Consider the following 23,548-nt stretch of genomic DNA (forward strand, 5'->3'; position numbering starts at 1 on the left):
GTTTCCTCTGGTTAAAAGAGGGGAGGAAGCTGGCAGACAGACAGACAGACAGACAAGAGGAGAGCTGGCATCTCGATCTCGTCTTATCTCCCTGTTCTTCTGACAGAGAACCATTTCCGTCTGACTTCCTGGGTGACTGCATTCTTTAGCACCTTAATGAGACTCTCCTAACGGCCCCCTGGGAAATCAAGCCTGGAAGTTTGCCACCCACCTTTATATATTTATATAGTACATCTATAACTATATATGGAATAAGAGCTCCCTGATATGGTGTTTGAAAATAATAACCCAATCCCCTGGTGAGCCTTGGGATCCCGAAGGCACATCTTACCTCTGAGAAACACAGAGGTAAGATACAAGAACAACAAAAAACATGAAAGTGATTCACTGATATACACACACACGCAATCATGCATACACACACACAGTCACACACATGCACAAACACACACTTGGGTCGCTGTGAGTTGAAAGCGACAAACCGATATATGTATGTGTGTCACAGTGCATGTGTGTGTCAAAGTGTGTGTGTGTGTGTGTGTGTGCGTGTTTTTCAGCATTAATGTAATTGGGGGAGTAGTGTCCACTTTGCTGCTTAAATAAAAGATGAGCGCTGTAACTCCCTGCCCAGCTTCAGCCCTTCTGTCCGACCTTCATGTTGCAGTCGGGCAGATGCCACGGACACCCGCACATTTCACCCTGCATTTAAAATGCCCTGCTCACAGGACCCCTGGCACAACATATGCTTTCTGGTACTGGTACTTCCTGTATATAGCTGCACATTGATCTGGTACTGGTACTTCCTGTATATAGCTGCACATTGATCTGGTACTGGTACTTCCTGTATATAGCTGCACATTGATCAGGTACTGGTACTTCCTGTATATAGCTGCACATTGATCTGGTACTGGTACGTCCTGTATATAGCTGCACATTGATCTGGTACTGGTACTTCCTGTATATAGCTGCACATTGATCTGGTACTGGTACTCCCTGTATATAGCTGCACATTGATCAGGTACTGGTACTTCCTGTATATAGCTGCACATTGATCTGGTACTGGTACTTCCTGTATATAGCTGCACATTGATCTGGTACTGGTACTTCCTGTATATAGCTGCACATTGATCTGGTACTGGTACTCCCTGTATAAAGCTCTGCATCGTTGGGAAGGGCTCATAAACAAGCATTTCATGGCAAAGTCTACACCCGTTGTATTCGGCGCATGTGACAAATACTATGTTACGGGGAGGGGAGGGGTGGGGAAAGGGGGGTTACCCATGTTTGTCTGTAAACAGTCAAATAAAATAGAATAGTATTTGTCACATGCGCCGAATACAACAAGTACCAGATCAATGTGCAGCTATATACAGGAAGTACCAGTACCAGATCAATGTGCAGCTATATACAGGAAGTACCAGTACCAGATCAATGTGCAGCTATATACAGGAAGTACCAGTACCAGATCAATGTGCAGCTATATACAGGAAGTACCAGTACCTGATCAATGTGCAGCTATATACAGGAAGTACCAGTACCAGATCAATGTGCAGCTATATACAGGAAGTACCAGTACCAGATCAATGTGCAGCTATATACAGGAAGTACCAGTACCAGATCAATGTGGAGCTATATACAGGAAGTACCAGTACCAGATCAATGTGCAGCTATATACAGGAAGTACCAGTACCAGATCAATGTGCAGCTATATACAGGAAGTACCAGTACCAGATCAATGTGCAGCTATATACAGGAAGTACCAGATCAATGTGCAGCTATATACAGGAAGTACCAGTACCTGATCAATGTGCAGCTATATACAGGAAGTACCAGTACCAGATCAATGTGCAGCTATATACAGGAAGTACCAGTACCAGATCAATGTGCAGCTATATACAGGAAGTACCAGTACCAGATCAATGTGGAGCTATATACAGGAAGTACCAGTACCAGATCAGTGTGCAGCTATATACAGGAAGTACCAGTACCAGATCAATGTGCAGCTATATACAGGAAGTACCAGATCAATGTGCAGCTATATACAGGAAGTACCAGTACCAGATCAATGTGCAGCTATATACAGGAAGTACCAGTACCAGATCAATGTGCAGCTATATACAGGAAGTACCAGTACCAGATCAATGTGGAGCTATGGTGAGGTCAAGGTGAGGTCAGGGTTAGTGGGTTAGAGGTGTGTAGAAGACATGGTGTGGTCAGGGTTAGTGGGTTAGAGGTGTGTAGAGGTCATGGTGGGGTCAGGGTTAGTGGTGAGTAGAGGACATGGTGGGGTCAGGGTTAGTGGTGTGTAGTGGACATGGTGGGGTCAGGGTTAGTGGTGAGTAGAGGACATGGTGGGGTCAGGGTTAGTGGTGTGTAGTGGACATGGTGGGGTCAGGGTTAGTGGTGTGTAGTGGACATGGTGGGGTCAGGGTTAGTGGGTTGGAGGTGTGTAGAGGACATGGTGAGGTCAGGGTTAGTGGGTTGGAGGTGAGTGGAGGACATGGTGGGGTCAGGGTTAGTGGGTTAGTGGTGAGTAGAGGACATGGTGGGGTCAGGGTTAGTGGGTTAGTGGTGAGTAGAGGACATGGTGGGGTCAGGGTTAGTGGGTTAGAGGTGAGTAGAGGACATGGTGGGGTCAGGGTTAGTGGGTTAGTGGTGTGTAGTGGACATGGTGAGGTCAGGGTTAGTGGGTCGGAGGTGAGTAGAGGACATGGTGGGGTCAGGGTTAGAGGGTTGGAGGTGTGTAGATGACATGGTGGGGTCAGGGTTAGTGGGTTAGAGGTGAGTAGAGGACATGGTGGGGTCAGGGTTAGTGGGTTGGAGGTGTGTAGAGGACATGGTGGGGTCAGGGTTAGTGGGTTAGAGGTGAGTAGAGGACATGGTGAGGTCAGGGTTAGTGGGTTGGAGGTGAGTAGAGGACATGGTGGGGTCAGGGTTAGTGGGTTAGTGGTGTGTAGAGGACATGGTGGGGTCAGGGTTAGTGGGTTAGAGGTGAGTAGAGGACATGGTGGGGTCAGGGTTAGTGGGTTAGTGGTGAGTAGAGGACATGGTGGGGTCAGGGTTAGTGGGTTAGTGGTGTGTAGAGGACATGGTGGGGTCAGGGTTAGTGGGTTAGAGGTGAGTAGAGGACATGGTGAGGTCAGGGTTAGTGGGTTAGTGGTGAGTAGAGGACATGGTGGGGTCAGGGTTAGTGGGTTGGAGGTGTGTAGAGGACATGGTGGGGTCAGGGTTAGTGGGTTAGTGGTGAGTAGAGGACATGGTGGGGTCAGGGTTAGTGGGTTAGTGGTGAGTAGAGGACATGGTGGGGTCAGGGTTAGTGGGTTAGTGGTGTGTAGAGGACATGGTGGGGTCAGGGTTAGTGGGTTAGAGGTGTGTAGAGGACATGGTGGGGTCAGGGTTAGTGGGTTAGAGGTGAGTAGAGGACATGGTGGGGTCAGGGTTAGTGGGTTAGTGGTGAGTAGAGGACATGGTGGGGTCAGGGTTAGTGGGTTAGTGGTGAGTAGAGGACATGGTGGGGTCAGGGTTAGTGGGTTAGTGGTGTGTAGAGGACATGGTGGGGTCAGGGTTAGTGGGTTGGAGGTGAGTAGAGGACATGGTGGGGTCAGGGTTAGTGGGTTGGAGGTGTGTAGAGGACATGGTGGGGTCAGGGTTAGTGGGTTAGAGGTGTGTAGAGGACATGGTGGGGTCAGGGTTAGTGGGTTAGAGGTGAGTAGAGGACATGGTGGGGTCAGGGTTAGTGGTGAGTAGAGGACATGGTGGGGTCAGGGTTAGTGGGTTAGAGGTGAGTAGAGGACATAGTGGGGTCAGGGTTAGTGGGTTAGAGGTGTGTAGAGGACATGGTGGGGTCAGGGTTAGTGGGTTAGAGGTGTGTAGAGGACATGGTGGGGTCAGGGTTAGTGGGTTAGAGGTGAGTAGAGGACATAGTGGGGTCAGGGTTAGTGGGTTAGAGGTGAGTAGAGGACATGGTGGGGTCAGGGTTAGAGGTGTGTAGTGGACATGGTGGGGTCAGGGTTAGTGGTGTGTAGTGGACATGGTGAAGTCAGGGTTAGTGGGTTGGAGGTGAGTAGAGGACATGGTGGGGTCAGGGTTAGTGGGTTAGTGGTGAGTAGAGGACATGGTGGGGTCAGGGTTAGTGGGTTAGAGGTGAGTAGAGGACATGGTGGGGTCAGGGTTAGTGGGTTAGTGGTGTGTAGTGGACATGGTGAGGTCAGGGTTAGTGGGTTGGAGGTGAGTAGAGGACATGGTGGGGTCAGGGTTAGAGGGTTGGAGGTGTGTAGAGGACATGGTGGGGTCAGGGTTAGTGGGTTAGAGGTGAGTAGAGGACATGGTGGGGTCAGGGTTAGTGGGTTAGAGGTGAGTAGAGGACATGGTGGGGTCAGGGTTAGTGGGTTGGAGGTGTGTAGAGGACATGGTGGGGTCAGGGTTAGTGGGTTAGAGGTGAGTAGAGGACATGGTGAGGTCAGGGTTAGTGGGTTGGAGGTGAGTAGAGGACATGGTGGGGTCAGGGTTAGTGGGTTAGTGGTGTGTAGAGACATGGTGGGGTCAGGGTTAGTGGGTTAGAGGTGAGTAGAGGACATGGTGGGGTCAGGGTTAGTGGTGAGTAGAGGACATGGTGGGGTCAGGGTTAGTGGGTTAGAGGTGAGTAGAGGACATAGTGGGGTCAGGGTTAGTGGGTTAGAGGTGTGTAGAGGACATGGTGGGGTCAGGGTTAGTGGGTTAGAGGTGTGTAGAGGACATGGTGGGGTCAGGGTTAGTGGGTTAGAGGTGAGTAGAGGACATAGTGGGGTCAGGGTTAGTGGGTTAGAGGTGAGTAGAGGACATGGTGGGGTCAGGGTTAGAGGTGTGTAGTGGACATGGTGGGGTCAGGGTTAGTGGTGTGTAGTGGACATGGTGAAGTCAGGGTTAGTGGGTTGGAGGTGAGTAGAGGACATGGTGGGGTCAGGGTTAGTGGGTTAGTGGTGAGTAGAGGACATGGTGGGGTCAGGGTTAGTGGGTTAGAGGTGAGTAGAGGACATGGTGGGGTCAGGGTTAGTGGGTTAGTGGTGTGTAGTGGACATGGTGAGGTCAGGGTTAGTGGGTTGGAGGTGAGTAGAGGACATGGTGGGGTCAGGGTTAGAGGGTTGGAGGTGTGTAGAGGACATGGTGGGGTCAGGGTTAGTGGGTTAGAGGTGAGTAGAGGACATGGTGGGGTCAGGGTTAGTGGGTTAGAGGTGAGTAGAGGACATGGTGGGGTCAGGGTTAGTGGGTTGGAGGTGTGTAGAGGACATGGTGGGGTCAGGGTTAGTGGGTTAGAGGTGAGTAGAGGACATGGTGAGGTCAGGGTTAGTGGGTTGGAGGTGAGTAGAGGACATGGTGGGGTCAGGGTTAGTGGGTTAGTGGTGTGTAGAGGACATGGTGGGGTCAGGGTTAGTGGGTTAGAGGTGAGTAGAGGACATGGTGGGGTCAGGGTTAGTGGGCTAGTGGTGAGTAGAGGACATGGTGGGGTCAGGGTTAGTGGGTTAGTGGTGTGTAGAGGACATGGTGGGGTCAGGGTTAGTGGGTTAGAGGTGAGTAGAGGACATGGTGAGGTCAGGGTTAGTGGGTTAGTGGTGAGTAGAGGACATGGTGGGGTCAGGGTTAGTGGGTTGGAGGTGTGTAGAGGACATGGTGGGGTCAGGGTTAGTGGGTTAGTGGTGAGTAGAGGACATGGTGGGGTCAGGGTTAGTGGGTTAGTGGTGAGTAGAGGACATGGTGGGGTCAGGGTTAGTGGGTTAGTGGTGTGTAGAGGACATGGTGGGGTCAGGGTTAGTGGGTTAGAGGTGTGTAGAGGACATGGTGGGGTCAGGGTTAGTGGGTTAGAGGTGAGTAGAGGACATGGTGGGGTCAGGGTTAGTGGGTTAGTGGTGAGTAGAGGACATGGTGGGGTCAGGGTTAGTGGGTTAGTGGTGAGTAGAGGACATGGTGGGGTCAGGGTTAGTGGGTTAGTGGTGTGTAGAGGACATGGTGGGGTCAGGGTTAGTGGGTTGGAGGTGAGTAGAGGACATGGTGGGGTCAGGGTTAGTGGGTTGGAGGTGTGTAGAGGACATGGTGGGGTCAGGGTTAGTGGGTTAGAGGTGTGTAGAGGACATGGTGGGGTCAGGGTTAGTGGGTTAGAGGTGAGTAGAGGACATGGTGGGGTCAGGGTTAGTGGTGAGTAGAGGACATGGTGGGGTCAGGGTTAGTGGGTTAGAGGTGAGTAGAGGACATAGTGGGGTCAGGGTTAGTGGGTTAGAGGTGTGTAGAGGACATGGTGGGGTCAGGGTTAGTGGGTTAGAGGTGTGTAGAGGACATGGTGGGGTCAGGGTTAGTGGGTTAGAGGTGTGTAGAGGACATGGTGGGGTCAGGGTTAGTGGGTTAGTGGTGAGTAGAGGACATGGTGGGGTCAGGGTTAGTGGGTTAGAGGTGAGTAGAGGACATGGTGGGGTCAGGGTTAGAGGTGAGTAGAGGACATGGTGGGGTCAGGGTTAGTGGGTTAGAGGTGAGTAGAGGACATGGTGGGGTCAGGGTTAGTGGAGAGTAGAGGACATGGTGAGGTCAGGGTTAGTGGGTTAGTGGTGAGTAGAGGACATGGTGGGGTCAGGGTTAGTGGGTTGGAGGTGTGTAGAGGACATGGTGGGGTCAGGGTTAGTGGGTTAGAGGTGAGTAGAGGACATGGTGGGGTCAGGGTTAGTGGTGTGTAGAGGACATGGTGGGGTCAGGGTTAGTGGGTTAGTGGTGAGTAGAGGACATGGTGGGGTCAGGGTTAGTGGGTTGTAGGTGAGTAGAGGACATGGTGGGGTCAGGGTTAGTGGGTTAGTGGTGAGTAGAGGACGTGGTGGGGTCAGGGTTAGTGGGTTAGTGGTGAGTAGAGGACATGGTGGGGTCAGGGTTCGTGGGTTAGTGGTGTGTAGAGGACATGGTGGGGTCAGGGTTAGTGGGTTGGAGGTGAGTAGAGGACATGGTGGGGTCAGGGTTAGTGGGTTGGAGGTGTGTAGAGGACATGGTGGGGTCAGGGTTAGTGGGTTAGAGGTGTGTAGAGGACATGGTGGGGTCAGGGTTAGTGGGTTATTTTTAATTTTTATTTATTTCACCTTTATTTAACCAGGTAGGCTAGTTGAGAACAAGTTCTCATTTGCAACTGCGACCTGGCCAAGATAAAGCATAGCAGTGTGAACAGACAACACAGAGTTACACATGGAGTAAACAATAAACAAGTCAATAACATGGTAGAAAAAAAAGAGAATCTATGTACAATGTGTGCAAAAGGCATGAGGTAGGCAATAAATCGAATAATTACAATTTAGCAGATTAACACTGGAGTGATAAATCATCAGATGATCATTTGCAAGAAGAGATACTGGTGTGCAAAAGAGCAGAAAAGTAAATAAATAAAAGCAGTATGGGGGGTGAGGTAGGTAAATTGGGTGGGTAGTTTACAGATGGACTATGTACAGCTGCAGCGATCGGTTAGCTGCTCGGATAGCAGATTTTTAAAGTTGTTGAGGGAGATAAAAGTCTCCAACTTCAGAGATTTTTGCAATTCGTTCCAGTCGCAGGCAGCAGAGAACTGGAAGGAAAGGCGTCCAAATGAGGTTTTGGCTTTAGGGATGATCAGTGAGATACACCTGCTGGAGCGCGTGCTGCGGGTGGGTGTAGCCATCGTGACCAGTGAACTGAGATAAGGCGGCACTTTACCTAGCATAGCCTTGTAGATGACCTGGAGCCAGTGGGTCTGACGACGAACATGTAGCGAGGGCCAGCCGACTAGGGCATACAGGTCGCAGTGGTGGGTCGTATAAGGTGCTTTAGTAACAAAACGAATGGCACTGTGATAAACTGCATCCAGTTTGCTGAGTAGAGTATTGGAAGCTATTTTGTAGATGACATCGCCGAAGTCGAGGATCGGTAGGATAGTCAGTTTTACTAGGGTAAGTTTGGCGGCGTGAGTGAAGGAGGCTTTGTTGCGGAATAGAAAGCCGATTCTTGATTTGATTTTGGATTGGAGATGTTTGATATGAGTCTGGAAGGAGAGTTTGCAGTCTAGCCAGACACCTAGGTACTTATAGATGTCCACATATTCTAGGTCGGAACCGTCCAGGGTGGTGATGCTAGTCGGGCGTGCGGGTGCAGGCAGCGAACGGTTGAAAAGCATGCATTTGGTTTTACTAGCGTTTAAGAGCAGTTGGAGGCCACGGAAGGAGTGTTGTATGGCATTGAAGCTCGTTTGGAGGTTAGATAGCACAGTGTCCAAGGAAGGGCCGGAAGTATATAGAATGGTGTCGTCTGCGTAGAGGTGGATCAGGGAATCGCCCGCAGCAAGAGCAACATCATTGATGTATACAGAGAAAAGAGTCGGCCCGAGAATTGAACCCTGTGGTACCCCCATAGAGACTGCCAGAGGACCGGACAACATGCCCTCCGATTTGACACACTGAACTCTGTCTGCAAAGTAGTTGGTGAACCAGGCAAGGCAGTCATTAGAAAAACCGAGGCTACTGAGTCTGCCGATAAGAATATGGTGATTGACAGAGTCGAAAGCCTTGGCCAGGTCGATGAAGACGGCTGCACAGTAATGTCTTTTATCGATGGCGGTTATGATATCGTTTAGTACCTTGAGCGTGGCTGAGGTGCACCCGTGACCAGCTCGGAAACCGGATTGCACAGCGGAGAAGGTACGGTGGGATTCGAGATGGTCAGTGATCTGTTTGTTGACTTGGCTTTCGAAGACCTTAGATAGGCAGGGCAGGATGGATATAGGTCTGTAACAGTTTGGGTCCAGGGTGTCTCCCCCTTTGAAGAGGGGGATGACCGCGGCAGCTTTCCAATCCTTGGGGATCTCAGATGATACGAAGGAGAGGTTGAACAGGCTGGTAATAGGGGGTGCGACAATGGCGGCGGACAGTTTCAGAAATAGGGGGTCCAGATTGTCAAGCCCAGCTGATTTGTATGGGTCCAGGTTTTCCAGCTCTTTCAGAACATCTGCTATCTGGATATGGGTAAAGGAGAAGCTGGGGAGGCTTGGGCGAGTAGCAGCGGGGGGGGGCGGGGCTGTTGGCCAAGGTTGGAGTCGCCAGGAGGAAGGCATGGCCAGCCATTGAGAAATGTTTGTTGAAGTTTTCGATTATCACGGACTTATCAGTGGTGACCGTGTTACCTAGCCTCAGTGCAGTGGGCAGCTGGGAGGAGGTGCTCTTGTTTTCCATGGACTTTACAGTATCCCAGAACTTTTTGGAGTTAGAGCTACAGGATGCAAATTTCTGCTTGAAAAAGCTGGCCTTTGCTTTCCTGACTGACTTCGTGTATTGGTTCCTGACTTCCCTGAACAGTTACATATCGCGGGGGCTCTTCGATGCTATTGCAGTTCGCCACAGGATGTTTTTGTGCTGGTCGAGGGCAGTCAGGTCTGGAGTGAACCAAGGGCTATATCTGTTCTTGGTTCTGCATTTTTTGAACGGAGCATGCTTGTCTAATATGGTGAGGAAGTAACTTTTAAAGAATGACCAGGCATCCTCAACTGACGGGATGAGGTCAATATCCTTCCAGGGTACCCGGGCCAGGTCGATTAGAAAGGCCTGCTCGCAGAAGTGTTTTAGGGAGCGTTTGACAGTGATGAGGGGTGGTCGTTTGACCGCGGACCCGTGGCGGATACAGGCAATGAGGCAGTGATCGCTGAGATCTTGATTGAAGACAGCAGAGGTGTATTTGGAGGGCAGGTTGGTCAGGATAATGTCTATTAGGGTGCCCATGTTTACGGATTTAGGGTTGTACCTGGTGGGTTCCTTGATGATTTGTGTGAGATTGAGGGCATCAAGCTTGGATTGTAGGACTGCCGGGGTGTTAAGCATATCCCAGTTTAGGTCACCTAACAGAACAAACTCTGAAGCTAGATGGGGAGCGATCAATTCACAGATGGTGTCCAGGGCACAGCTGGGAGCTGAGGGGGGTCGGTAGCAGGCGGCAACAGTGAGAGACTTATTTCTGGAGAGATTCATTTTTAAAATTAGAAGTTCGAACTGTTTGGGCATAGACCTGGAAAGTATGACAGAACTTTGCAGGCTATCTCTGCAGTAGATTGCAACTCCTCCCCCTTTGGCAGTTCTATCTTGACGGAAAGTGTTATAGTTGGGTATGGAAATCCCAGAATTTTTGGTGGCCTTCCTAAGCCAGGATTCGGACACGGCAAGGACATCAGGGTTGGCAGAGTGTGCTAAAGCGGTGAGTAAGGCAAACTTAGGGAGGAGGCTTCTGATGTTGACATGCATGAGGCCAAGGCTTTTTCGATCACAGAAGTCAACAAATGAGGGTGACTGGGGACATGCAGGGCCTGGGTTTACCTCCACATCACCCGAGGAACAGAGGAGTAGTAGGATGAGGGTGCGGCTAAAGGCTATCAAAACTGGTCGCCTAGAGCGTTGGGGACAAAGAATAAAAGGAGCAGATTTATGGGCGTGGTAGAATAGATTCTGGGCATAATGTGCAGACAGGGGTATGGTGGGGCACGGGTACAGCGGAGGCAAGCCCAGGCACTGGGTGATGATAAGAGAGGTTGTATCTCTGGACATGCTGGTCTCAATGGGTGAGGTCACCGCATGTGTGGGGGGTGGGACAAAGGAGGTATCAGAGGTACGGAGAGTGGAACTACGGGGTCCATTGCAAACCAAAACAATGATAATGATAACTAGCCTGAACAACAGTATGCAAGGCATATTGATATTTGAGAGAGACATACAATAAGGCATAAAGTGATTGCAGGTCTTGATTGGGAGAGCTAGCTAAAACAACAGGTAAGATAACAGCAGCAATAACAGGGTGCTAGTCTAACACAGCAACAACAGGTAAAAATGGCGACGACTAGGCAGAGAGGGTCGGATTAACTACACACAGATCCTGAGTTAAAGCACAGAGCCGACAGATAAAACACAAATAAACAGAATGGAGTACCGTGAATTAATGGACAGTCAAGCAGGCATCAGCTATGTAGCCAAGTGATCATAGTGTCCAGGGGGCAGCCGTAGATGGAGCAGGGAGGCCTCCACTAAACTAGCACGCGGCGTTTAAAGTTAGTAGCCCGGGGGGTGGTCTGCTCAGACGGAGGGGGTCTGCTCAGACGTGGTCGTGTCGACAGAGAATCCAAGCCGGATGGCGATGGCGAAAGAGAGGTTGTGAATTGTAGAATTGTGTTTGCTAACTGGTGCTAGCTTCGTGGCAGTGGCGCTAGCTGCGCTAGCTGCAAGCTAGCTGTGAGGATCAGAAGTAGTGGCTCAGGGATTACGGCAGGAATCCGGCGTTGTTGTCGAGAGACAGTCCGATGCTGGTAAATTGGTGAGTAATATCCAGGCTAATAACAGGGCTGGTGTCTGTGCAGAAGGTAAAAGCTGCTAGCAGCGGCAAAAAATGGCTAAATTAGCTTGTAGCTGATTTACCCTTAACTCGGACACAGCCAGCTTCAGCTCGGGCCAATACCTGCCAGTCTGCAAGCGCGATATCAACCCAGAGCATATAGGACTGCTTTTTCTCTACCACATCACCGGATTCCTGACGCAAGCTCTGGACAATTACACCGTATCATCACAGCTAGCTAGCTGCAACCGAGTGGCTACTACTGGCTAACACCTCTGTCCCGAAGCAAGCACCAGTTAGCCTTGAGCTAGCCTCGAGCTAGGCCCATCTGCCGGCTAGCCGAAGAGGTCTACCAGCGAATTCTTGGGCTACAATACCTCTTTTGCCAATTGGACTGGACCTTTTTTTGCCGACACAGAGCCCTGCCAATCCATCAGCAGGGCTCTGTGAGGCTCACCTTAGAGGTGAGTAGAGGACATGGTGGGGTCAGGGTTAGTGGTGAGTAGAGGACATGGTGGGGTCAGGGTTAGTGGGTTAGAGGTGAGTAGAGGACATAGTGGGGTCAGGGTTAGTGGGTTAGAGGTGTGTAGAGGACATGGTGGGGTCAGGGTTAGTGGGTTAGAGGTGTGTAGAGGACATGGTGGGGTCAGGGTTAGTGGGTTAGAGGTGTGTAGAGGACATGGTGGGGTCAGGGTTAGTGGGTTAGTGGTGAGTAGAGGACATGGTGGGGTCAGGGTTAGAGGTGAGTAGAGGACATGGTGGGGTCAGGGTTAGTGGTGAGTAGAGGACATGGTGAGGTCAGGGTTAGTGGGTTAGTGGTGAGTAGAGGACATGGTGGGGTCAGGGTTAGTGGGTTGGAGGTGTGTAGAGGACATGGTGGGGTCAGGGTTAGTGGGTTAGAGGTGAGTAGAGGACATGGTGGGGTCAGGGTTAGTGGTGTGTAGAGGACATGGTGGGGTCAGGGTTAGTGGGTTAGAGGTGTGTAGAGGACATGGTGGGGTCAGGGTTAGTGGGTTGAAGGTGTGTAGAGGACATGGTGGGGTCAGGGTTAGTGGGTTGGAGGTGAGTAGAGGACATGGTGGGGTCAGGGTTAGTGGGTTAGAGGTGAGTAGAGGACATGTTGGGGTCAGGGTTAGTGGTGTGTAGTGGACATGGTGGGGTCAGGGTTAGTGGTGTGTAGTGGACATGGTGAGGTCAGGGTTAGAGGGTTGGAGGTGTGTAGAGGACATGGTGGGGTCAGGGTTAGATGGTTAGAGGTGAGTAGAGGACATGGTGGGATCAGGGTTAGTGGGTTAGAGGTGTGTAGAAGACATGTTGGGGTCAGGGTTAGTGGGTTAGTGGTGAGTAGAGGACATGGTGGGGTCAGGGTTAGTGGGTTAGTGGTGAGTAGAGGACATGGTGGGGTCAGGGTTAGTGGGTTAGTGGTGAGTAGAGGACATGGTGGGGTCAGGGTTAGTGGTGTGTAGTGGACATGGTGGGGTCAGGGTTAGTGGGTTACAGGTGAGTAGAGGACATGGTGGGGTCAGGGTTAGTGGTGAGTAGAGGACATGGTGGGGTCAGGGTTAGTGGTGTGTAGTGGACATGGTGGGGTCAGGGTTAGTGGGTTAGAGGTGAGTAGAGGACATGGTGAGGTCAGGGTTAGTGGGTTAGAGGTGAGTAGAGGACATGGTGGGGTCAGGGTTAGTGGGTTAGAGGTGAGTAGAGGACATGGTGGGGTCAGGGTTAGTGGGTTAGTGGTGAGTAGAGGACATGGTGGGGTCAGGGTTAGTGGGTTAGTGGTGAGTAGAGGACATGGTGGGGTCAGGGTTAGTGGGTTAGTGGTGAGTAGAGGACATGGTGGGGTCAGGGTTAGTGGGTTGGAGGTGTGTAGAGGACATGGTGGGGTCAGGGTTAGTGGGTTAGTGGTGTGTAGAGGACATGGTGGGGTCAGGGTTAGTGGGTTGGAGGTGTGTAGAGGACATGGTGAGGTCAGGGTTAGTGGTGAGTAGAGGACATGGTGGGGTCAGGGTTAGTGGTGAGTAGAGGACATGGTGGGGTCAGGGTTAGTGGGTTAGTGGTGTGTAGAGGACATGGTGGGGTCAGGGTTAGTGGTGAGTAGAGGACATGGTGGGGTCAGGGTTAGTGGGTTAGTGGTGTGTAGAGGACATGGTGGGGTCAGGGTTAGTGGTGAGTAGAGGACATGGTGAGGTCAGGGTTAGTGGGTTGGAGGTGAGTAGAGGACATGGTGGGGTCAGGGTTAGTGGGTTGGAGGTGTGTAGAGGACATGGTGGGGTCAGGGTTAGTGGGTTAGAGGTGTGTAGAGGACATGGTGGGGTCAGGGTTAGTGGGTTATTTTTAATTTTTATTTATTTCACCTTTATTTAACCAGGTAGGCTAGTTGAGAACAAGTTCTCATTTGCAACTGCGACCTGGCCAAGATAAAGCATAGCAGTGTGAACAGACAACACAGAGTTACACATGGAGTAAACAATAAACAAGTCAATAACATGGTAGAAAAAAAAGAGAATCTATATACAATGTGTGCAAAAGGCATGAGGTAGGCAATAAATCGAATAATTACAATTTAGCAGATTAACACTGGAGTGATAAATCATCAGATGATCATTTGCAAGAAGAGATACTGGTGTGCAAAAGAGCAGAAAAGTAAATAAATAAAAGCAGTATGGGGGGTGAGGTAGGTAAATTGGGTGGGTAGTTTACAGATGGACTATGTACAGCTGCAGCGATCGGTTAGCTGCTCGGATAGCAGATTTTTTAAGTTGTTGAGGGAGATAAAAGTCTCCAACTTCAGAGATTTTTGCAATTCGTTCCAGTCGCAGGCAGCAGAGAACTGGAAGGAAAGGCGTCCAAATGAGGTTTTGGCTTTAGGGATGATCAGTGAGATACACCTGCTGGAGCGCGTGCTGCGGGTGGGTGTAGCCATCGTGACCAGTGAACTGAGATAAGGCGGCACTTTACCTAGCATAGCCTTGTAGATGACCTGGAGCCAGTGGGTCTGACGACGAACATGTAGCGAGGGCCAGCCGACTAGGGCATACAGGTCGCAGTGGTGGGTCGTATAAGGTGCTTTAGTAACAAAACGAATGGCACTGTGATAAACTGCATCCAGTTTGCTGAGTAGAGTATTGGAAGCTATTTTGTAGATGACATCGCCGAAGTCGAGGATCGGTAGGATAGTCAGTTTTACTAGGGTAAGTTTGGCGGCGTGAGTGAAGGAGGCTTTGTTGCGGAATAGAAAGCCGATTCTTGATTTGATTTTGGATTGGAGATGTTTGATATGAGTCTGGAAGGAGAGTTTGCAGTCTAGCCAGACACCTAGGTACTTATAGATGTCCACATATTCTAGGTCGGAACCGTCCAGGGTGGTGATGCTAGTCGGGCGTGCGGGTGCAGGCAGCGAACGGTTGAAAAGCATGCATTTGGTTTTACTAGCGTTTAAGAGCAGTTGGAGGCCACGGAAGGAGTGTTGTATGGCATTGAAGCTCGTTTGGAGGTTAGATAGCACAGTGTCCAAGGAAGGGCCGGAAGTATATAGAATGGTGTCATCTGCGTAGAGGTGGATCAGGGAATCGCCCGCAGCAAGAGCAACATCATTGATGTATACAGAGAAAAGAGTCGGCCCGAGAATTGAACCCTGTGGTACCCCCATAGAGACTGCCAGAGGACCGGACAACATGCCCTCCGATTTGACACACTGAACTCTGTCTGCAAAGTAGTTGGTGAACCAGGCAAGGCAGTCATTAGAAAAACCGAGGCTACTGAGTCTGCCGATAAGAATATGGTGATTGACAGAGTCGAAAGCCTTGGCCAGGTCGATGAAGACGGCTGCACAGTAATGTCTTTTATCGATGGCGGTTATGATATCGTTTAGTACCTTGAGCGTGGCTGAGGTGCACCCGTGACCAGCTCGGAAACCGGATTGCACAGCGGAGAAGGTACGGTGGGATTCGAGATGGTCAGTGATCTGTTTGTTGACTTGGCTTTCGAAGACCTTAGATAGGCAGGGCAGGATGGATATAGGTCTGTAACAGTTTGGGTCCAGGGTGTCTCCCCCTTTGAAGAGGGGGATGACCGCGGCAGCTTTCCAATCCTTGGGGATCTCAGATGATACGAAGGAGAGGTTGAACAGGCTGGTAATAGGGGGTGCGACAATGGCGGCGGACAGTTTCAGAAATAGGGGGTCCAGATTGTCAAGCCCAGCTGATTTGTATGGGTCCAGGTTTTCCAGCTCTTTCAGAACATCTGCTATCTGGATATGGGTAAAGGAGAAGCTGGGGAGGCTTGGGCGAGTAGCAGCGGGGGGGGCGGGGCTGTTGGCCAAGGTTGGAGTCGCCAGGAGGAAGGCATGGCCAGCCATTGAGAAATGTTTGTTGAAGTTTTCGATTATCACGGACTTATCAGTGGTGACCGTGTTACCTAGCCTCAGTGCAGTGGGCAGCTGGGAGGAGGTGCTCTTGTTTTCCATGGACTTTACAGTATCCCAGAACTTTTTGGAGTTAGAGCTACAGGATGCAAATTTCTGCTTGAAAAAGCTGGCCTTTGCTTTCCTGACTGACTTCGTGTATTGGTTCCTGACTTCCCTGAACAGTTGCATATCGCGGGGGCTCTTCGATGCTATTGCAGTTCGCCACAGGATGTTTTTGTGCTGGTCGAGGGCAGTCAGGTCTGGAGTGAACCAAGGGCTATATCTGTTCTTGGTTCTGCATTTTTTGAACGGAGCATGCTTGTCTAATATGGTGAGGAAGTAACTTTTAAAGAATGACCAGGCATCCTCAACTGACGGGATGAGGTCAATATCCTTCCAGGGTACCCGGGCCAGGTCGATTAGAAAGGCCTGCTCGCAGAAGTGTTTTAGGGAGCGTTTGACAGTGATGAGGGGTGGTCGTTTGACCGCGGACCCGTGGCGGATACAGGCAATGAGGCAGTGATCGCTGAGATCTTGATTGAAGACAGCAGAGGTGTATTTGGAGGGCAGGTTGGTCAGGATAATGTCTATTAGGGTGCCCATGTTTACGGATTTAGGGTTGTACCTGGTGGGTTCCTTGATGATTTGTGTGAGATTGAGGGCATCAAGCTTGGATTGTAGGACTGCCGGGGTGTTAAGCATATCCCAGTTTAGGTCACCTAACAGAACAAACTCTGAAGCTAGATGGGGAGCGATCAATTCACAGATGGTGTCCAGGGCACAGCTGGGAGCTGAGGGGGGTCGGTAGCAGGCGGCAACAGTGAGAGACTTATTTCTGGAGAGATTCATTTTTAAAATTAGAAGTTCGAACTGTTTGGGCATAGACCTGGAAAGTATGACAGAACTTTGCAGGCTATCTCTGCAGTAGATTGCAACTCCTCCCCCTTTGGCAGTTCTATCTTGACGGAAAGTGTTATAGTTGGGTATGGAAATCCCAGAATTTTTGGTGGCCTTCCTAAGCCAGGATTCGGACACGGCAAGGACATCAGGGTTGGCAGAGTGTGCTAAAGCGGTGAGTAAGGCAAACTTAGGGAGGAGGCTTCTGATGTTGACATGCATGAGGCCAAGGCTTTTTCGATCACAGAAGTCAACAAATGAGGGTGACTGGGGACATGCAGGGCCTGGGTTTACCTCCACATCACCCGAGGAACAGAGGAGTAGTAGGATGAGGGTGCGGCTAAAGGCTATCAAAACTGGTCGCCTAGAGCGTTGGGGACAAAGAATAAAAGGAGCAGATTTATGGGCGTGGTAGAATAGATTCTGGGCATAATGTGCAGACAGGGGTATGGTGGGGCACGGGTACAGCGGAGGCAAGCCCAGGCACTGGGTGATGATAAGAGAGGTTGTATCTCTGGACATGCTGGTCTCAATGGGTGAGGTCACCGCATGTGTGGGGGGTGGGACAAAGGAGGTATCAGAGGTACGGAGAGTGGAACTACGGGGTCCATTGCAAACCAAAACAATGATAATGATAACTAGCCTGAACAACAGTATGCAAGGCATATTGATATTTGAGAGAGACATACAATAAGGCATAAAGTGATTGCAGGTCTTGATTGGGAGAGCTAGCTAAAACAACAGGTAAGATAACAGCAGCAATAACAGGGTGCTAGTCTAACACAGCAACAACAGGTAAAAATGGCGACGACTAGGCAGAGAGGGTCGGATTAACTACACACAGATCCTGAGTTAAAGCACAGAGCCGACAGATAAAACACAAATAAACAGAATGGAGTACCGTGAATTAATGGACAGTCAAGCAGGCATCAGCTATGTAGCCAAGTGATCATAGTGTCCAGGGGGCAGCCGTAGATGGAGCAGGGAGGCCTCCACTAAACTAGCACGCGGCGTTTAAAGTTAGTAGCCCGGGGGGTGGTCTGCTCAGACGGAGGGGGTCTGCTCAGACGTGGTCGTGTCGACAGAGAATCCAAGCTGGATGGCGATGGCGAAAGAGAGATTGTGAATTGTAGAATTGTGTTTGCTAACTGGTGCTAGCTTCGTGGCAGTGGCGCTAGCTGCGCTAGCTGCAAGCTAGCTGTGAGGATCAGAAGTAGTGGCTCAGGGATTACGGCAGGAATCCGGCGTTGTTGTCGAGAGACAGTCCGATGCTGGTAAATTGGTGAGTAATATCCAGGCTAATAACAGGGCTGGTGTCTGTGCAGAAGGTAAAAGCTGCTAGCAGCGGCAAAAAATGGCTAAATTAGCTTGTAGCTGATTTACCCTTAACTCGGACACAGCCAGCTTCAGCTCGGGCCAATACCTGCCAGTCTGCAAGCGCGATATCAACCCAGAGCATATAGGACTGCTTTTTCTCTACCACATCACCGGATTCCTGACGCAAGCTCTGGACAATTACACCGTATCATCACAGCTAGCTAGCTGCAACCGAGTGGCTACTACTGGCTAACACCTCTGTCCCGAAGCAAGCACCAGTTAGCCTTGAGCTAGCCTCGAGCTAGGCCCATCTGCCGGCTAGCCGAAGAGGTCTACCAGCGAATTCTTGGGCTACAATACCTCTTTTGCCAATTGGACTGGACCTTTTTTTGCCGACACAGAGCCCTGCCAATCCATCAGCAGGGCTCTGTGAGGCTCACCTTAGAGGTGAGTAGAGGACATGGTGGGGTCAGGGTTAGTGGTGAGTAGAGGACATGGTGGGGTCAGGGTTAGTGGGTTAGAGGTGAGTAGAGGACATAGTGGGGTCAGGGTTAGTGGGTTAGAGGTGTGTAGAGGACATGGTGGGGTCAGGGTTAGTGGGTTAGAGGTGTGTAGAGGACATGGTGGGGTCAGGGTTAGTGGGTTAGAGGTGTGTAGAGGACATGGTGGGGTCAGGGTTAGTGGGTTAGTGGTGAGTAGAGGACATGGTGGGGTCAGGGTTAGAGGTGAGTAGAGGACATGGTGGGGTCAGGGTTAGTGGTGAGTAGAGGACATGGTGAGGTCAGGGTTAGTGGGTTAGTGGTGAGTAGAGGACATGGTGGGGTCAGGGTTAGTGGGTTGGAGGTGTGTAGAGGACATGGTGGGGTCAGGGTTAGTGGGTTAGAGGTGAGTAGAGGACATGGTGGGGTCAGGGTTAGTGGTGTGTAGAGGACATGGTGGGGTCAGGGTTAGTGGGTTAGTGGTGAGTAGAGGATATGGTGGGGTCAGGGTTAGTGGGTTGTAGGTGAGTAGAGGACATGGTGGGGTCAGGGTTAGTGGTGAGTAGAGGACATGGTGGGGTCAGGGTTAGTGGTGTGTAGTGGACATGGTGGGGTCAGGGTTAGTGGTGTGTAGTGTGTAGTGGACATGGTGAGGTCAGGGTTAGTGGGTTAGTGGTGAGTAGAGGACATGGTGGGGTCAGGGTTAGTGGGTTAGTGGTGAGTAGAGGACATGTTGGGGTCAGGGTTAGTGGTGTGTAGTGGACATGGTGGGGTCAGGGTTAGTGGTGTGTAGTGTGTAGTGGACATGGTGAGGTCAGGGTTAGAGGGTTGGAGGTGTGTAGAGGACATGGTGGGGTCAGGGTTAGATGGTTAGAGGTGAGTAGAGGACATGGTGGGATCAGGGTTAGTGGGTTAGAGGTGTGTAGAAGACATGTTGGGGTCAGGGTTAGTGGGTTAGTGGTGAGTAGAGGACATGGTGGGGTCAGGGTTAGTGGGTTAGTGGTGAGTAGAGGACATGGTGGGGTCAGGGTTAGTGGGTTAGTGGTGAGTAGAGGACATGGTGGGGTCAGGGTTAGTGGTGTGTAGTGGACATGGTGGGGTCAGGGTTAGTGGGTTACAGGTGAGTAGAGGACATGGTGGGGTCAGGGTTAGTGGTGAGTAGAGGACATGGTGGGGTCAGGGTTAGTGGTGTGTAGTGGACATGGTGGGGTCAGGGTTAGTGGGTTACAGGTGAGTAGAGGACATGGTGGGGTCAGGGTTAGTGGTGAGTAGAGGACATGGTGGGGTCAGGGTTAGTGGTGTGTAGTGGACATGGTGGGGTCAGGGTTAGTGGGTTAGAGGTGAGTAGAGGACATGGTGAGGTCAGGGTTAGTGGGTTAGAGGTGAGTAGAGGACATGGTGGGGTCAGGGTTAGTGGGTTAGAGGTGAGTAGAGGACATGGTGGGGTCAGGGTTAGTGGGTTAGTGGTGAGTAGAGGACATGGTGGGGTCAGGGTTAGTGGGTTAGTGGTGAGTAGAGGACATGGTGGGGTCAGGGTTAGTGGGTTAGTGGTGAGTAGAGGACATGGTGGGGTCAGGGTTAGTGGGTTGGAGGTGTGTAGAGGACATGGTGGGGTCAGGGTTAGTGGGTTAGTGGTGTGTAGAGGACATGGTGGGGTCAGGGTTAGTGGGTTGGAGGTGTGTAGAGGACATGGTGAGGTCAGGGTTAGTGGTGAGTAGAGGACATGGTGGGGTCAGGGTTAGTGGTGAGTAGAGGACATGGTGGGGTCAGGGTTAGTGGGTTAGTGGTGTGTAGAGGACATGGTGGGGTCAGGGTTAGTGGTGAGTAGAGGACATGGTGGGGTCAGGGTTAGTGGGTTAGTGGTGTGTAGAGGACATGGTGGGGTCAGGGTTAGTGGTGAGTAGAGGACATGGTGAGGTCAGGGTTAGTGGGTTGGAGGTGAGTAGAGGACATGGTGGGGTCAGGGTTAGTGGGTTGAAGGTGTGTAGAGGACATGGTGGGGTCAGGGTTAGTGGGTTGGAGGTGAGTAGAGGACATGGTGGGGTCAGGGTTAGTGGGTTAGAGGTGAGTAGAGGACATGTTGGGGTCAGGGTTAGTGGTGTGTAGTGGACATGGTGGGGTCAGGGTTAGTGGTGTGTAGTTGACATGGTGAGGTCAGGGTTAGAGGGTTGGAGGTGTGTAGAGGACATGGTGGGGTCAGGGTTAGATGGTTAGAGGTGAGTAGAGGACATGGTGGGATCAGGGTTAGTGGGTTAGAGGTGTGTAGAAGACATGTTGGGGTCAGGGTTAGTGGTGAGTAGAGGACATGGTGGGGTCAGGGTTAGTGGGTTAGTGGTGAGTAGAGGACATGGTGGGGTCAGGGTTAGTGGGTTAGTGGTGAGTAGAGGACATGGTGGGGTCAGGGTTAGTGGTGTGTAGTGGACATGGTGGGGTCAGGGTTAGTGGGTTACAGGTGAGTAGAGGACATGGTGGGGTCAGGGTTAGTGGTGAGTAGAGGACATGGTGGGGTCAGGGTTAGTGGTGTGTAGTGGACATGGTGGGGTCAGGGTTAGTGGGTTAGAGGTGAGTAGAGGACATGGTGAGGTCAGGGTTAGTGGGTTAGAGGTGAGTGGGGGACATGGTGGGGTCAGGGTTAGTGGGTTAGAGGTGAGTAGAGGACATGGTGGGGTCAGGGTTAGTGGGTTAGTGGTGAGTAGAGGACATGGTGGGGTCAGGGTTAGTGGGTTAGTGGTGAGTAGAGGACATGGTGGGGTCAGGGTTAGTGGGTTAGTGGTGAGTAGAGGACATGGTGGGGTCAGGGTTAGTGGGTTGGAGGTGTGTAGAGGACATGGTGGGGTCAGGGTTAGTGGGTTAGTGGTGTGTAGAGGACATGGTGGGGTCAGGGTTAGTGGGTTGGAGGTGTGTAGAGGACATGGTGAGGTCAGGGTTAGTGGTGAGTAGAGGACATGGTGGGGTCAGGGTTAGTGGTGAGTAGAGGACATGGTGGGGTCAGGGTTAGTGGGTTAGTGGTGTGTAGAGGACATGGTGGGGTCAGGGTTAGTGGTGAGTAGAGGACATGGTGGGGTCAGGGTTAGTGGGTTAGTGGTGTGTAGAGGACATGGTGGGGTCAGGGTTAGTGGTGAGTAGAGGACATGGTGAGGTCAGGGTTAGTGGGTTGGAGGTGAGTAGAGGACATGGTGGGGTCAGGGTTAGTGGGTTGGAGGTGTGTAGAGGACATGGTGGGGTCAGGGTTAGTGGGTTAGAGGTGTGTAGAGGACATGGTGGGGTCAGGGTTAGTGGGTTGAAGGTGTGTAGAGGACATGGTGGGGTCAGGGTTAGTGGGTTGGAGGTGAGTAGAGGACATGGTGGGGTCAGGGTTAGTGGGTTAGAGGTGAGTAGAGGACATGTTGGGGTCAGGGTTAGTGGTGTGTAGTGGACATGGTGGGGTCAGGGTTAGTGGTGTGTAGTGGACATGGTGAGGTCAGGGTTAGAGGGTTGGAGGTGTGTAGAGGACATGGTGGGGTCAGGGTTAGATGGTTAGAGGTGAGTAGAGGACATGGTGGGATCAGGGTTAGTGGGTTAGAGGTGTGTAGAAGACATGTTGGGGTCAGGGTTAGTGGGTTAGTGGTGAGTAGAGGACATGGTGGGGTCAGGGTTAGTGGGTTAGTGGTGAGTAGAGGACATGGTGGGGTCAGGGTTAGTGGGTTAGTGGTGAGTAGAGGACATGGTGGGGTCAGGGTTAGTGGTGTGTAGTGGACATGGTGGGGTCAGGGTTAGTGGGTTACAGGTGAGTAGAGGACATGGTGGGGTCAGGGTTAGTGGTGAGTAGAGGACATGGTGGGGTCAGGGTTAGTGGTGTGTAGTGGACATGGTGGGGTCAGGGTTAGTGGGTTAGAGGTGAGTAGAGGACATGGTGAGGTCAGGGTTAGTGGGTTAGAGGTGAGTAGAGGACATGGTGGGGTCAGGGTTAGTGGGTTAGAGGTGAGTAGAGGACATGGTGGGGTCAGGGTTAGTGGGTTAGTGGTGAGTAGAGGACATGGTGGGGTCAGGGTTAGTGGGTTAGTGGTGAGTAGAGGACATGGTGGGGTCAGGGTTAGTGGGTTAGTGGTGAGTAGAGGACATGGTGGGGTCAGGGTTAGTGGGTTGGAGGTGTGTAGAGGACATGGTGGGGTCAGGGTTAGTGGGTTAGTGGTGTGTAGAGGACATGGTGGGGTCAGGGTTAGTGGGTTGGAGGTGTGTAGAGGACATGGTGAGGTCAGGGTTAGTGGTGAGTAGAGGACATGGTGGGGTCAGGGTTAGTGGTGAGTAGAGGACATGGTGGGGTCAGGGTTAGTGGGTTAGTGGTGTGTAGAGGACATGGTGGGGTCAGGGTTAGTGGTGAGTAGAGGACATGGTGGGGTCAGGGTTAGTGGTGAGTAGAGGACATGGTGAGGTCAGGGTTAGTGGGTTGGAGGTGAGTAGAGGACATGGTGGGGTCAGGGTTAGTGGGTTGGAGGTGTGTAGAGGACATGGTGGGGTCAGGGTTAGTGGGTTAGAGGTGTGTAGAGGACATGGTGGGGTCAGGGTTAGTGGGTTATTTTTAATTTTTATTTATTTCACCTTTATTTAACCAGGTAGGCTAGTTGAGAACAAGTTCTCATTTGCAACTGCGACCTGGCCAAGATAAAGCATAGCAGTGTGAACAGACAACACAGAGTTACACATGGAGTAAACAATAAACAAGTCAATAACATGGTAGAAAAAAAAGAGAATCTATATAAAATGTGTGCAAAAGGCATGAGGTAGGCAATAAATCGAATAATTACAATTTAGCAGATTAACACTGGAGTGATAAATCATCAGATGATCATTTGCAAGAAGAGATACTGGTGTGCAAAAGAGCAGAAAAGTAAATAAATAAAAGCAGTATGGGGGGTGAGGTAGGTAAATTGGGTGGGTAGTTTACAGATGGACTATGTACAGATGCAGCGATCGGTTAGCTGCTCGGATAGCAGATTTTTAAAGTTGTTGAGGGAGATAAAAGTCTCCAACTTCAGAGATTTTTGCAATTCGTTCCAGTCGCAGGCAGCAGAGAACTGGAAGGAAAGGCGTCCAAATGAGGTTTTGGCTTTAGGGATGATCAGTGAGATACACC

General features: G+C 51.1%; 2 protein-coding genes across 8 annotated transcripts in view; both read right to left on the bottom strand.

Annotated features, from left to right (window-relative positions):
- The window catches only part of LOC139546479 (putative nuclease HARBI1), a 406,641-nt gene that overhangs the window by 81,254 nt on the left and 301,839 nt on the right, over positions 1-23,548 (bottom strand). The window lies entirely within an intron of this gene.
- LOC139546476 (immunoglobulin superfamily member 3-like) overlaps positions 1-23,548 on the bottom strand; it is a 227,468-nt gene that overhangs the window by 12,932 nt on the left and 190,988 nt on the right. The gene's annotated exons all lie outside the window — the stretch shown is intronic.

The sequence above is a fragment of the Salvelinus alpinus genome, chromosome 20, assembly GCF_045679555.1.
Source record: "Salvelinus alpinus chromosome 20, SLU_Salpinus.1, whole genome shotgun sequence".
In the NCBI taxonomy this organism is placed as follows: Eukaryota; Metazoa; Chordata; class Actinopteri; order Salmoniformes; family Salmonidae; genus Salvelinus; species Salvelinus alpinus.